Source organism: Phalacrocorax aristotelis, chromosome 6, assembly GCF_949628215.1.
Source record: "Phalacrocorax aristotelis chromosome 6, bGulAri2.1, whole genome shotgun sequence".
Taxonomy (NCBI): Eukaryota; Metazoa; Chordata; class Aves; order Suliformes; family Phalacrocoracidae; genus Phalacrocorax; species Phalacrocorax aristotelis.
Genome location: NC_134281.1, coordinates 944,063 through 959,534, shown reverse-complemented (window position 1 = coordinate 959,534; position 15,472 = coordinate 944,063). Strand labels below are relative to the sequence as shown.

Here is a 15,472-nt window from a genome sequence, read left to right as displayed (position 1 = left end):
GGAAGAGTGAAGCACATATGGAAGCATCACCTGAATCATGATACAGCTTTCACTATTCTTCATCTACAAATACCCTGCAAAATTATTTGTCAAGGCAGGACTTTTTTCATCCAGCAATCTCAAAGCACAAAGGAATCCTGGCTCCAAGTCAATGCAGATGTGATGTGACCCTCGTGCAAGTCTTTTCACCGCACGCTGTGCTCACCTTGGTTATGTTCTCTTTTTCATACATCTGCAGCATTCAGTCCAGATGATATTTGCTCTTGAAATGCACCTTTCTAAATTAGATTTCTGATTTGCACGTGCGAGTGCTCCTCTGTTAGCAAACAGTTCACTGGTCAAATTAAGTACTTGCCATATCCCATTAAAAGGCATGGATGAATTTGGTCAGATCTTGCACTGCAAATGTTGTATCTAGTTTCTTTATGTGTGTTATACAGACTCACAAAGAATAAGTAAGGCTCAGTCATTTCATTTATGGAAACCCCCTTTCAGAGTGACTCACAGTAGGACCAGCTTCCTGGCAACACAAACTCCTGTTACAGTCGCTGCTGAGCAGCTCTGCTACTCTGTGAAATCAAAAGCACAGGGACGTGATTCCAAAGCCACATTTTTGTGCAAAATAGAATGCAAGTAGGCAATCAAACTGTTCGTTTTGCATGTTAAAAGATAGCGCAGGCTTCCCAATTAAAGGCAGTTATGTTTAAAATAGAAATTAGTTTTTACTAGTAGATCAATCTAATAGATTTTAAAAAACAAAACCCCAGGCTCCCCAAAAGGTCTTTTAAGTATGTACGTGTGTGCCACTCTTCTTTCAAATATTATTAACAGAAGGATTTCCATTTGGTAACATAATTTAAGTCTTCTGTGTAGGGCATATTTGAAGAAGTCAGATTACAATTAAGCTAAACTGTTTGCAGTGTATTCAGCTGCAGTGCCCCTTTGGGTTATATGCAGGCTAAGGTAATTCTCAGCAGAGTCATTGTCACACAGGTCACTCAAATTTTTGCCAAGATTCTGCTGTTAAAGAAGGTGTGGTTTCCCAGTAAAGCCAACGGAGCATCCCCATGCCACGCACACCGCTGTAAGTGGCACGCAGTACTGATTAATTCCCACTACATACACCACCTCAAATGTCAGTGTAGTCTACTCGAAAGGCACTAAAATAATTTTGCTTTTTCTACCACAGAAATGACTAACGATGAGTTGGAAACAATTGACTAGCCATGAACAAAGGTCTGAAACAACAGCTTGTCTGTATGGACAGTTTTACTGGCGGCTGCTTATTACCATGACTTCAGAGAAAGAAAGAGGTCAAAGCACATGTGTGCTACCACTTTGAATACAACAGCCTCGTTCTACAGAAAAGAGGCTGAAACCAATTTTTCTCAGCTCAAAATATCAGAGATAGCAGGATCGCTGAGCATCTAATCCATCTTTTGAATGTATGGTTTAACACGACAGACAGTAGAACGACAGCTAGGAGCCTTACGAATCCTTGCGTCCCCATAGAAGGGTCACAGAGAGTTTAACGACAGGTAAATTAATAGAACTCTCTTGATATTGCAATACATTATAGATCTTGTAAGATTCCATCCTAGAGAATAATTAAAAAGACTTTATAAAACAGCTTTTCAGGGGCGGGGGGGATATAAAAGAGACTTTATAATTCTATTAGATTCTGTTCTGGTCCCTAAGTGATATTTGGCAGATCTTTTAATATGTAAGCCTCAATTTACTCACTAATAAATTAGCTGTTAGGAAAACAAAGCTTCACATGAAAGGTATTAGTGAAACACAAATGCAAACTATGAAGACGTTCATCAGTACCCGTGGTATCACACAGAAGTCGAACATTCTTATAGCATCAGTATCCTTTTGGACTCAGGAACTAATCAGGCACGTCAGGTGTAACAGAAAACATGATGATGCAGATTGCGGGACCACAAGAAGATTATCCCCCCCCCGCTTCTGAATTATGACTAAGAATTAAGAATTATGAACTAAGAATTAAGAATTATGAACTAAGAATGAGGAATGGGACTAGTAGGAACCTCCTGCTTCACACGTCCTGTGTCAGCAAGAGGAGTTTAGATACCTACCTGTCAGGAAAGTCTCCTCCATCCCACGCTCCTTTAGCCTTAGCATGGTTGGAGAGTGGGGAACAAACTTTTGGCATTTAATCTCAGTATTTATAGCTGCACTTTAAAGGAAATAAAGTCTTGACCCTTGTGCCACGGGCAAAGGCAAAGATTGTTCCTTTGCTCTTAGCCTCGTAGGATTTTTAAATTGTGTTATTCTTGCACACATCTCCCCAATTTCCTTCTTCCTTTTTTTTTTTAAGAAAAGGCAGTCCCAGTTTGATCAAGTTCTCTTAGAAGTCATGCTTTTTAGACCACGCTCCTTTTACATTTTGAACATTCTCCATTCTTTGGAAGAGCAGTGCTCAAAACTAGAAAGGGCCAAGGGCCTGTCAGAGCCGGCACGGTATCTGCAAACCCAGAAAAGCCTCTTCTCTAGTCTGTCATCCAAACCGTTAATGGAAATACTGAGCAGAGCTAGCAAGGCAGAGGGTGTGATTGTCGGATGCCACGTAACGTGGATGGAGAGTGACACAGACTACGCTGGGTCATTACACCAATGGATGGAGTAACCTCGCGTACGCATCCTCACCCCGCGTCCGTGCTGGGGCACGTAGCCTCTAGCTGGTGCCTGTACAACGCAACCCCTCCCCTGCCACGCAGTTTTCACACGTCTACTGTGGGACAGAGAAGGCCAGTGCCCTCGTCATGGGATTACACTACAGCGGGCACACCAACACACAAAGCCCGCTCTGTCGTATGGTTAGCATTCACATTTCTTACCACGTAACGCAGGACGCCTGCTCCGGGATCGCTGAGCAGCAGAAGCGCCCTTGGGACAGGAGAACCAGGAGCAGAGTCGAGCCCAAAATAATGCGTTCAGGCTTTCAGATCGCACCTGTGGGTCGCAGCTTAGGAATGCAACCCGAGCACAACACACACGCTCTGGGCAGCTCCTTTCTCCAGGAGTGGTGTGAGAGTAGGGGGACTCAGAAAAAGGCAAGGAGAGATTAGAAGAATGACAAAAATGGGACTGTTTATCCTCAGCAGAAAACAAAGAAGGTATGTTACAAAAATATACTAAAAAAAACATTGCAGAGGCAAAGATGGGCAGAATGGAAGCTCGTGATGTTGGCAGCAACAAACCCAAAAATAAATAATAAATAAATAAATAAATAAAAATAGTGGCAAATTTCAATGGCCATTTGAAAACGTGCTCCCCACCCCTTTAATATGTAATCAGACTGAGGAAAGTATTGTCAAGGAACTTTAGAGAAGAAAAAACTCAGCAAAACTCAAAATAATTTATTGGACTGAAAAGACAGAAAGAAAAATAAAAGCGGATGCTAAAAAAGAGACTAAATTTCATGCTTCATGGCTGAAAACCACCTAATTAGTAACAACTGCGAGGTTTCCTGGCCTGCTACAGAATCATCCGATTCTGGTCGCTAAAGCAGTTTACAGTGACTTAGAGATTCAGAAATTTCATGTAGGACCAGGCTGTTTCAGTGAGGAGAAATCATCCAGGCTTGGTTTACACTTGAATAAGGTTATTTCACTTAGGATGGGGAAGATATCCCTAACAGGCATACCTAACCCACCACTGATACAAATCATTCTATCAGTGACAAGACCTTTGCTATTTTGTTCAGGGAACTGTTTGGGATTTGGGTTTTTTTCTCCCCAAAACTGTTCATTTCTCTTCTACAAAGACAGAACAGTCTCCTTTGGGCAAGGCTGGCTGGTCAGCTCCACTGCCTTTGCTGTATGAGCACGGCCTCAGAGGCAGATACATCCTTCACCGTGCAGAAGAACTTTCAGTGCCAGCACCTCCCCAGAGCAGGCGAAGGCAGGATGGCCGGGACAAGCGCTGTAGCTCCCCACGGGCTGCATGGCTCCTCAGTTATCTCCGGCTCCACCTCTGACGGCTTAGGCAACCGAACATCAAACAGCCGAAACACCGTATCCCCACCAGAGCTGCAGAAAAGCACCAAAAGAGCGAGCAGTAAAGTCAGAGGAAAGATGGAACTCTAAAGATTTAAGTTTAGCAGAATTTTTTTTACTGGAGGGCAGAAGGGGCAGGGGGTAAAATTCAAAAGATAAAGTTTCCAGGGGGTTTATTCCCCTCTCCTCCCACTACAGCTATGATCAGACAAGCTGATAATATTTTGCCTTCAAACTTCACCCCATAAGAAGGATTAAACAGATTTCAGCTTCAGAAATGTACATGTCCTGAGACAGTGCATTCATTAGAACAGCCAGAGGCTGCGATTTGCGCAGCGGTAACTGGGACAAGCAGATCTCCATTTTAGATTCTCATTATTACAATTTCCTTTCAATTAAACAACTTTCTTAAAGTAGCAGAGGGAAAGCAGAAGACTTGATTCCTTTAAATTATCCATGGGTTGGTGTCCATGGCCCCTTTCCGCAGCCCTCCTGTTGTGTGTGGTCTCCTTGATCAGGCTGCATTATTTGAGACACATGAACGTAGCCTGGCTCGGTCTGAAATGCTGACTGAAGCTGAACCACACATGAAAAGCCCTCAGCCGCAGGAAGGATCCAAAAAGTCCTTCTGACTCAGGCCTCTCACCAGGAGGCAACCTTTTATTATACACATCTACTCCCACACATGAAAATGGAAATCAGCTAGCTGGTAACAGCCAAATCATGTTTTGGTCGACGCGGAGGCGGCGTGCTGAGAGCGCGTTACCCCGGCCGCACGTGGGGGAACGTGTCTGTCCACGCAGACGGAAGTGGAACCTGCTGATATCCACGGTCAGTGTGGACTGAGCCACTGGGTCCGGCACTTTGGGCTGAATCTCCAAGCACGGCCCCAGGGATGTGCTCTGTGCACCGGCACCGCTCCTTTACCTCTGCGCCCAGACGTGCTGCCGCGTTGCACACACTCACGCACAGAAAGCCAGGGCTTTGCTGCAAGTCCAGTGGCACATAAACCCAGCACTAACAGGGGACTTGAACGGTCTCCTGACAAAAGAATCAGCGACTTTACGTTTAATAAATCCTGAGCGCCATGGGCAGTGCTGCAGCTAGCGTAACGCCATTTACAGGAACGCACCAAGCTCAAGTACTGATATTTTCCCAGCCACGTGTGCTGGGAACCAGCTGGGGAAGTTTTGACTGATGATGGAAGGATATGACAACCCCATGAAACTAGGAGCCGCCTCCCTTAGCAGCCACCTGATCATGCTTGCCTATTTCCATTAAAAACTCCTCAGGAGACAAACATGTATCATTAATGGAGAATGTTTCACAAACATAGGCAAGACCTGACAGCGGCACAGTAGATCCGCTGCAGTAATTCAATGACCTCCTCTACAGACGACAGTGAAGCTTGAGTATGTTTTAAGGTAATTTATGCAGAGGAACTTTCATTCTGCATCATCGCAGGCAGGGAAGCCATCACAGCTGTTGTCCAGTGAAGGCAATTTCAACAACAGATGGACTGAACATTGCACAAACCTGCCCTGGGTTTTGAAAGATGGTGTATGAATGACCCTGATTACTCAAAGAGCCTATTACAGGGTCTCCTATCACAAGAAACAAACGTGTTCGTGTATACCACTCCTTCCCCCTTTCTCTTCCCCAAGGAAAGTGAGCCCAGGTACAAAACCAGAAAATCTTAAAAACACATTGTGGTTTTGCTTCCAGAGCTGTTAAAAATAAGTTTAGGGATTATTAGTTTTCCAATCACTAAAGCTTATGCTAGCTCAGCAGGCACTTTGACAAATCCCCGTTTTCCGGATGTCAAAGCAGACTCAAGACCATGAAGTTGTATCCCTGACTGGAAGAGCAAGAACTCCTGAGCTGCGCGACCTCTTCTCTTCCCCACACAGACCACTGAGACAGCACAAAGGACTGGATCCCATTAGACCCATCTGACTGGTTTGCAGCTTGCACCACAGGCTATCGATCCACACTTCATTCGGATGTTACCAGCACCATTTGAGGTTAAAAACCCATTAAAATTTTTGAACTGTAAACTACTTCATCTTTGCCTTCTTTTTCATTTATGTGTGTTTAAGAATCTTCTCTTTACTAAGTAATCTCAAAGTCAGCTCGACTGTCAGTTAGGAGGTAGATGCTTGTAGGTTAAAAGGTTATCTGAACAAATCCCAGTACTTAACCCTTACTTCTGTAGTAAATCCACGGCAACTTTCTGTGTAGCAGTGAAGTACCGCAGAAGAGGGAGTAAAACCAGTACCAAAAAGCACACAGCAAGAGTGTGACATTTGAAGAGGAAGTGGTAAAGCTATCGCCCAAAGTCCCCTGAAAGCACAACTTTTCTTAAAGAGGTTACAGAAGGAAAGAGCCTGACACCCTCACATGCATTTTTCACTGAAAAGCTTTCTATACTGCTCATAACATTTTTGTATTTGGAAGAGCAAACTTTTTATTTCACTCCTCAATGCCTACATTTACATACAAAACTAGATTCCCGCCAAATTTGCTATTATAGCAGAAGGAATCAGAGCAACAAAGAATAACAGTGCATAGATCAGCGCGGTTCAGGCTGTTTCTAAATCAAGATCAGCTTATTTCTAAAGGCAGTTGGCAATGCACACACACCACAGCAGAGCAACCACAGAAGGTCCACCAGAGGCGTGTGCTACGAGTGATTAAGGTGCTGGCAATGAACAAGTGACAGGAAGTTTAAAACAGGGTTTAATTCTCTAATCCAAGACCATCATTCAGGATACCCCAGAAGCAACAATCAGAGTTAAAAACTGACCCAGAAGTCAGAAAATCACGGTGCTAGGCCTTCTTATGGAGCCTTCATGCTGTCATTTACAAAGAGGTGTTTAATCAACATACCTGAGTAAACTAATCTGTGAGTCCCAAGGTCTCCTTTCCCCACTTAAGGAAACTACTCATCTGCACCCCTGGCCACTCCTGGTAGGAGCATCAGCACCACAAACACCGTCTCCAGGAGGCTGGCATAACTCTCTAGGTGCACTAGAACTACTAAACAAACCAAACTAGATAAAATCCTTTTTGGGGAGGCATGTCCACTGACGAAAACCTTCTCATAAAGAGTCTGCAACTTAATAGATTCATCAGAAAGAACACATGTGAGAAGATTTGAAGTCATTCAAGCAAGGAAACTGGGAAAGCCACAACTCCACGGTCCTTTTCTCAGCCTTATTGTTGATATGTTGCACGACCTTCAGCAGGTCTCAAAACACTCAAGCTTTGGCCAAGACCTGGGAGCAACTCTGATCCATCAACATGCAGTGACCAGCCAGGCAGTTTCTGATAAGGGGCCTAGAACAGTCCAAAGACTTTGGTTGCTTCTTTTGGAGACATCTTAGCTCTTAAGGAATGGAAGAAAGAGGAAGATAATGCTTTTGTTTTATACATCAATAAATCAAGGTTATCATAGCAATAAAGACAGCTTTTGTTTTAGCTACTAACTTACTGTAGAAGGAGCTACAAGTAAAGTTTAGCTTTTGATTTCCTTTCACAGTCTTCCTGTTCAGAAAAACAGACCTTATTTCAAAAAGAAGACTGGGACAATTCAACTTGGTCCCAGTATTGTCTGAAAAGCAGGTTCGTCACCCGGTGTGCAATGAGTCAACAATCACACACTCAGGAGAGACATGGCTTATTTATCTCAGATTTGCACAAGCCTGGGTGCTTGGTGGTCTCCCACAAATCAAGCACACCAAGCGGGACTTTCCACACTATATTTAAACACGAAGCTTGCAAAGTTAGTAATTTTCCAAGCCCATCCTCTTTACGATAATTGGTTACTAATTTACCTACCATTATAATACTGCTGACTCAATACTTCTACTACTGCGCATGCTCAGGGGGAAAGGTCTTCACCTGGGAAAGGGTCTTTTTGACCTACGGGCATGATTTTTAGTATTATAATGAAGATAGTTCACCTAAAGGACACTTAGTTCTTGCCAAGTTGGTAACATACATAAAACATCCTAATTAATTGTTCTTCCTCAGGGTCTAATTGCTCCGGGATGTCCTTGGTTAAAGGATACTGAATATTCGTTCTTCTGATTAGAGATGATTAAGTGTCCTTTACTTGTCAGCTTAACATATACAAAGAACATCTTGACCTAATACAACGTTAGCTAAGTTCCTTCAACACCAGCAGAGCAAGGCTTGTGGGGTTTTTGCTACTCTACCCTCCTCTGGTTAGTAAAGAAATATTATCATTGTCCATTTCATTTTAGAAACCTGCCATTCCTTACCATCAATTACTCAAGCTTAAGTTCTGGTCTAATGAATCACTCCCATTTAAAAGTACGAGGGAAGTTAAGTGACTAGCCAGTGAGTCACTGCTGTCACTCTTATGGCCTATCTTGTTTGATTCCCTCAGTGTCACAGGCAACACAAACCGTACACACCTCCACTAAACTGGCACAGCAGAGCTCTGCCGCCTCTTGGCATACAACTACACAAAATGTCAGTCAAAGGAAACGTCTGCCCATTGTCCTCTGCGAGGTTCAGTAGTCCTCTGCTGCCTGTTTGTTACTGCTGCGCTCTCATACCCTAGTTAGTATTATTTCTATGTCAGACTCTCTTGCTGTGCAGAATACCCCCTTCTGTATTTTCATCTCCCCGCCACACTCACAGTCTCACTGTGGGTATTACTATTACTATTGCTGCTGCTGGAGAGAACATTTCTGTTCCCAATAGCAGCTACATGAAAATTACTGATAGCAATGACTGAATGTGCAGCAAGGCTCTCCTCAGCCAAGGAAGGGATGGAAAGCACTGACAGGTTAGGTGAAATACAAGGAACTAGAGTCCAGTAACATCCAGAATGCCCTTCTCCAAAACTGGCCTAGCAGCGTTCCCAAGTACTAGAAACATTTGTGGATGTGAAGCAATAATCGAGTTTTACCTCAGGTTTGGACTTGTAATCTGACCAGCTGCAGGAGCTGGAAGAAAAAAATCTCTGCCACGTGTCAGGGCCTGGCGACATATTCATATGGGGAATGAGAACAAACATTCTGCTATATCAGGTGTTCCTCTGTATAAAAGCTCTGACTTATCAGGGCCAATAACCTGACCCAGTATCAGGAATTCTGCAGTCTTAATCCAGGGGGTGGATTTTCTGGCTGGAACATTCTCCCTTTTATATAAAATCACTCCTCGAGGAGACAACTTGGACACTGCCCAGCAAGATGCGAGAAAGAGCTCTGCTTCAAAGCTTTGGAAAGTAACATCAGGCATGCATTGTATTTAACAGACCTATAAAACACTGGTTCCTTGTAAAAAAGCAGTAAGAATAATTAATCATGGGAGCAGTTTAGCTTGCACATGAAGGATTCTCTACCAGTTGATGGTTTTATGTAAACATCTTTTTTTCAAAACCATGCTATAGGCAAACAGAAGATAGAGGCTGGATGCAGGAACTGAGTGACGCACCACGTAACGGGCCTGACCAGAAGTCATGAAAATGGCTCCGTCCTTAAAACTGAAGTTCAAAGAATTTTACATTGTTTTTAATGTAGTATGCCAAACCCACACAGTTGCAAAATATATCAACATCTCATCTCAGTGGTGAAGAAACTTGATTTTTATCCAAAAGATCCCACACAGTTCTCATTCTCAGTGTCACTAAGGATCCCAATAAAAATAAATGGCTAAGGGATCTATTCTGCCAGAATATACACTGGAAGAACCTATTCCCTTACATACATGCCTTGAATTGTCCTTCCAGCATTAGGCTAAGTCAAAACTTACTTTCCAGCTAGCTAGCAAGAGCCCCAATTAGGCAGTTTGATGAGGCGCATGCTGTGCTCGTTTCTGACATCAGTAATGGACCAGCGTTGCTTTGAAACAATGCAAAGCCCAGCTCACACTACCTATTTGATAGCTTCAAGCTGTTAAAACATAAATACACTTTTAAAAAGCACCCTCTGGAGCCAGGAAACAGCCCTCTGAGACATCACATATGGCTTCAAGAAAACAAATTTGAAGCCACAGACAATCTACTCTGTATTTCTGAAAATTATCTCTCCGAGACCAATGGCTACAAGCCCTCAGAGATGGATGTGGTAGCACTGGAAATCAAACTCACCTTCTCCAAGTTCTTCTCAATTCTTGTTCTTGTTGAGGACTAAGCCCATAAACCAACAGCCAGAGCAGCTCAGGTCCTTCCTCAGGTCACAGGTTCATGGCAAGAGACCGTGAAGGCTGCCTGCAGCAGGAAGAAAGGAAAAACTGCTAGGAAGCAGAATACAGTGTTTGGCATTAACTGTTAGGAAAAGAAATCTACTCAATTACATTTGAAACCGCTGACCAAACCCCATTTCACTTCTGAAATTTCTTCCCTAACTGATATTGGTTTGCTTTCTACTCCCAACAAAACGAGCCTGATCCAATTAAATCCAGTTCTATTACCAGCTACCATCATTTTCCCTAAGGGAAGCAGGAAGTATCCTTCCTCCCGTCAAAGCTGAATTCATCTCAGTGGGCTCTTCACCTGCTAATCATCAGATCTTTAGTGATGAATAAGTGGAGCGATTATCATCTGATGGCTGTTACGTTAGCGTAATTGCTGAGTCTTAGCGGAGCTGTGGATGAACAGCTCGCCAAGCAGAGGAAAGTGCCGCCGCCACTGCTCCAGCGCGGATCCCAGGGCTGGGTGACCGTACAGACTCCAGAACCTCCTGAGATGTCAGACCACTGCAGGGGCGCAGGGATGACCCTGCAGTGCCTCCCCTCAGGGCACACCTTTCCTGGGGGAGAACTGCAGACCACACCAGGGTCTAATGTAAGGCTCCGCAATAGCACGAGCTCACTTAAACGCTCCAAGCGTTGCCCAACTGAGGTGCCAGTGATTCACTTTTAGCTTTAGATTGCACAGAAAGGTAGGCATGAGGAAATCACAGATGTCTGCAGGAGACAACCACAGCTGCTTTGCCCTAAATGCCAGCCATGGGTGGCTACCGGTTTGTTTGCTCAGTTTTATCAGGGTGTCTCGCATCTCTGGGCTACTCAGGGTTCAAACACAAAAAGTTTCTGGTATAGTTCAAACGCCTTTTTGCTCTCTTTCTCACTGGGTATTTATTTATTTCCCACAGCATTTGCATGCCTCATAGTTTCACTGAATTTCTCATAACTCCCGAGGTAGAGGAGTGCTACCTGACGCATTTAGAGGCGGAGCACTGCGACAGAAAGGATAATATTTTCAAATGTCTAAATGGCATAAAAGGCTAGACTCCATTTACAGTGTGTAATCACAGTGGAGCCCAACACACTTTGAAAATCGCTGGAATTTGGGCTTTAGGTAGCTTGCTTTATTATGGGGCACAGTGCTTTGCTGCCAGAGAGATCTACACTCGGACAGGGGTATGCAGACAGGTTCCTTCACCGTGCCACAGTGGAGAGGAATGGTTAAATACTCAACAAGGGATCTAGAAAGCCATCTAAACCTAAGCTAGCCAGCAGGAAATGCAGAGGGGAGGTATGGTTCAAGTCCTAAAGCAGTTAGCCGCTTCTGAGTTTTCACTCGAAATTCCCTGCCTGGCCTGTAGCAGGTAAGACAAATTATGTTTTCCTCCAGAAAAGTGGCTTTCCCCACACCCTGCTGGCTGGATCACACCAGCTTGCCCTGCCAGGTTTGGAGGTGGAGCTGGAATCCAGTCAGCTCCGTCCCAGGGAAGCACCTCAGCTGCCAGACCAGATGGTCAATGCCCAGTAAGCACTGACCCCTAGAGAGGTAACTGCAGCAGCAGAGACTTAACCCACACACAGGCTGAGACAAACAGGCAGGACTCCCAGAGAGAAGACTTCTTCTCCTGGCCACGTGGAAGAGGACCTTTGACAGACCCTCTCCCTCCACTCAACTGACAAGACAAAAGAGAGCCCATAAAGCTAACCACAAAAGGTCTCGATATCTTTCTTTTGTGAGGGGTTGGGGTGGCGAGGAGATACACTCTGATTTGAGCAAGGGATCGATATCTCTGGGTCAGCTTTCATGGGCAGGCTGGAGAAAGAGAAGGTCTCGTCTGACAATCCTCCCAGGCCTGGCGCACGAACTGATGAACAGCTTCAGGATTTCAGCAGTCATGCCTAACAACTGCCCTGCACACATTCACAGGGAAGGAGAACGGTTGCTCAAGAATTTGAGACCAGGTGGCTGGAGCTGGGAGTTACCACTCCCTTGTTCTTCTCTGAACAAAAGACCAGCCCAACCCATTTGCCAGAAGCAAAAAATGGAATCAGATATCCGTATGAGCTGAAATAACAGGCAACTATCTTCCTGAACGAGCTTTTAAAATAATTTAATTTTCTAAAATATATATTCATTCAAAACCAAAGGAAAACTTAACAATAATAGGATCTTGCTCATCCATCCTCAAATAAGGCTTCAGGTTTCAGCTACCTGTGGCTACGGCTTTTCAACAGCCCCTCCTTTTTACCCTGTAACTGCTAAATGGAGCGATGGTCTGTAAAAATCCGCACAAGTCTGGAATACCTTGGGAACCTATTTTTAGTAACATTCAGCATTACGCGAATACTCATTTTGTTGGCATTTCTGTTAACAGCCATGCACGCAGTGCAGTAATTTCCTGTCCACGTGCAAGACCCACACATAGGGCTTCACTGGTGGTCTGCAGAGCATTAGTTTTCATTAACGGTAAGCTGATATGATCTCTGATATGGAGATCTAAGATAGCTCACCAGAGGGAGAACACTTTATGAATGTAGGAAGAGATGTAAACAGAGCAAAAGACTACTATTTCTTGAGTTTCTTCTGGTATTGATTATCTCATTGAACCCAGGATTACCTTGAGATGAGCCTCAAACGTACCTAGTGAAGCCAATGAGGTTATCCCAGGAATTAATTCACTGTACTATTTTCATATGTATTTTAAAATAATCTATGGCTAAATAAGCAGAATATAGAAAGCCAGTCATTCTTACATAAATGTGTGATTTTCTTCATATCCACAATAAAAATGTGTGTAATGGTGGCTTTGCCATTCACAAATTTGGATTTAAAAAGTTTTGTCACCACAACCAAGAGACAATCCCGCTCTGTCCTGCAGTGTGGCATGCTAGTACAGGGAGAGAGACAGCTGGAAAATGTTATGTATTTGTGACTTGCCAAAACCAAAAAAGGTCTCACGCAGGACCGAGCTGGAAGAAAAAACCCACGCAGAACAGACTTGTACTGAATCCAGGTAAGATCTACACAGCTTCCGCTATAGCACTGAATAAAGGCAACAGCGTGGTGCTCGTGCTCACAGTGCCGATTAGCATGCTGCTTCTACAGGATACAAAAATGCATTTGCAGTTATCTGGTGATTCAGTGTAGGACAAGGATGCTGACTGTTCTGAGAGTTCTGATCCTACCTGAAGTCAGTACTTCTAATCTGTTTACGTGCTGCTTCCTCGCTGTCTAATTGGCACTGTTGCTGTGGTTCCTCCTCAGCCGTTCTGCCAAAGAATCTTTTCTAGGATGGTTGAAATGCTTCTTTCCATTCAAGGACATTTCAGGTAATCAACTCTGTTGACCCTGAGGTTTAACTCATAAAGTCTCCACAAACGACCTCAAATAGACAAGCGAAGATAACAGTTCCTCTGCTAATGAAGTTAGGTGCGGTATGCCTGGAACCAAGGATGCTTGTTTTTTCCACCAGGCCCTCCAGGCTCTCCACAAGCAGGACCCTGAACACCCTGACCACTTCATCCTTCCCAACAGCCTCCAAGAGCCCAGTGGGGCTCAGGGGCAGGTGAACGCAGAGGCCAGGAATGCCAAGCAACGCCCAGATCACCCTGCCAGATGTGACAAACACTGCTGCTACGACATAAAGCCCAGGAGATCTTTGGACGAGAGACATCAGAGAAGCACCAGCTGCGTGTCATTAATGTAGACAGGCTTTCGCTTGACTGAATGACCAACACATCTGGAGTGACATGTGGCAGCTTACATGGGACTTTGCTATGAAGACCGATGCCAAGGATTTGGATTAATCATTATGTTTTTCAGTCCAAAGTAAAAGTTGAGATGGTCTGAAGCAAAATCCAGACACTGAAAAAGATCAGCTCTCTCACTTTAAAGGTTTTCTTTGATGCCAATTTCTTAGGATGATAAATCATTCATATTAGATCTCCCTATCCTCCTGCTTTTCCATGATGGCCTTGAATATCATGGGATCCCAGTACTCCTTAATGCCTTCTTAAAAAACTGGGCTGCTCCGAGAAGCCCCACTTGTGCTCTTCTCCTCATGAAGATCGGGCTCCTCCTTAGGAGGCACAGGTTTCGCAGCTGTATGTTGAGGGGCTGATTTGGGAGAAAACGTTTTTCCTTGCTCAAAGAACTTTAGCCCTTGCAAGACCAAGTGCTGAGTGGGATTTATACACCACATCCCTGTTATGGCAAGACAAACTATACCCACTCACACCAAATTAACTCTACAGCTCTGAAATTAACTCCATATAAAGAGTTTCTCCAGGCAAGGCAGGTGCGGACATAACTTTACACTGCATTATTGGAAATTCAATGCCATCTCTAAATTTGTTTGTGCTCTACCAAATTAATTAAACCAATTAAAGCAGCTAACTTCAGTTACTCTGGTCCAAATTAAGCAGGAGTTTTGAACACCTTTCACTGCTTTCACGAAACTGTTAATGGTGTGAAGTTCTATGCGCGCATTAGGTTTCTTGCTAGACGAGGCTCCGTCAGCAGGTTTTTCATTTAACAAACCTCACAGAGCACAAACCTCGGTTTCTCTGGGCAGAGGCGTACGTGAGCCGGTACTGAATGGCTTGATCGGTCTGTCATTTTAAGCACACCTGTTACGTTTTGTAGTATGAGCTTCTTGTTCTTGTGTTGCCTTACCACTCATCTGAGTTCCCAGAGCACGCAGCTCTGCAACCACCCACGCTGCCCATACAGAAGTTGCCAGTTGTGGCTTATTTGTTCACCGGCAAAATCTACTGGGGACAGGAAAGACAAGACCCTTTTAAACAAAATACCTCCAATAATGAGGGTTTGCGATGCAATTTCTCACTTTAAGTTGTTAACTATGTGTCTTGGCTTATCACCTGCTAGCTGCAGCTTACACCTGTTCTAAGAGCAGGGCTCACCAGTGCTACAATAAACACCGACTAATTCTCCCCCATCCAGTAACCATTAAGTTGCTAATTCACTCCTCTTTGGGTCCCTGGGTTTCAAAATAACATTACTTTATACTTCAGCTGGAGATTCCCAAACACTATACTGTATTATCTTTCTCTCCCACAGATGGAAGTAGTAAAACCCGAGAAAAACTGAGTAACTCCATGAAGAATGCTGCTGATGAACAGCTCACCGGTTCTCCCTCCCAGCGCACTGCTCCACCAGCCTCGTGTGACAGGAAGAAAAGCCACAAGGCCTCAGTACCGCAGAC

At 44.2% G+C, this 15,472-nt stretch overlaps 1 long non-coding RNA gene across 2 annotated transcripts in view; it reads right to left on the bottom strand.

The window, feature by feature from the left end:
- The window catches only part of LOC142058430 (uncharacterized), a 40,622-nt gene that overhangs the window by 16,777 nt on the left and 8,373 nt on the right, over positions 1 to 15,472 (bottom strand). Inside the window, exons 2-3 of one of the 2 annotated variants that reach the window (XR_012660979.1) lie at positions 10,150 to 10,269; positions 2,838 to 4,058 (exon numbers count right to left, since the gene is read on the bottom strand). This is a non-coding gene — a long non-coding RNA (uncharacterized LOC142058430). Of the gene's footprint in view, positions 1 to 2,837; positions 4,059 to 10,149; positions 10,270 to 15,472 lie in introns of those variants that run through there. The other variant, XR_012660978.1, reaches the window with a different exon arrangement.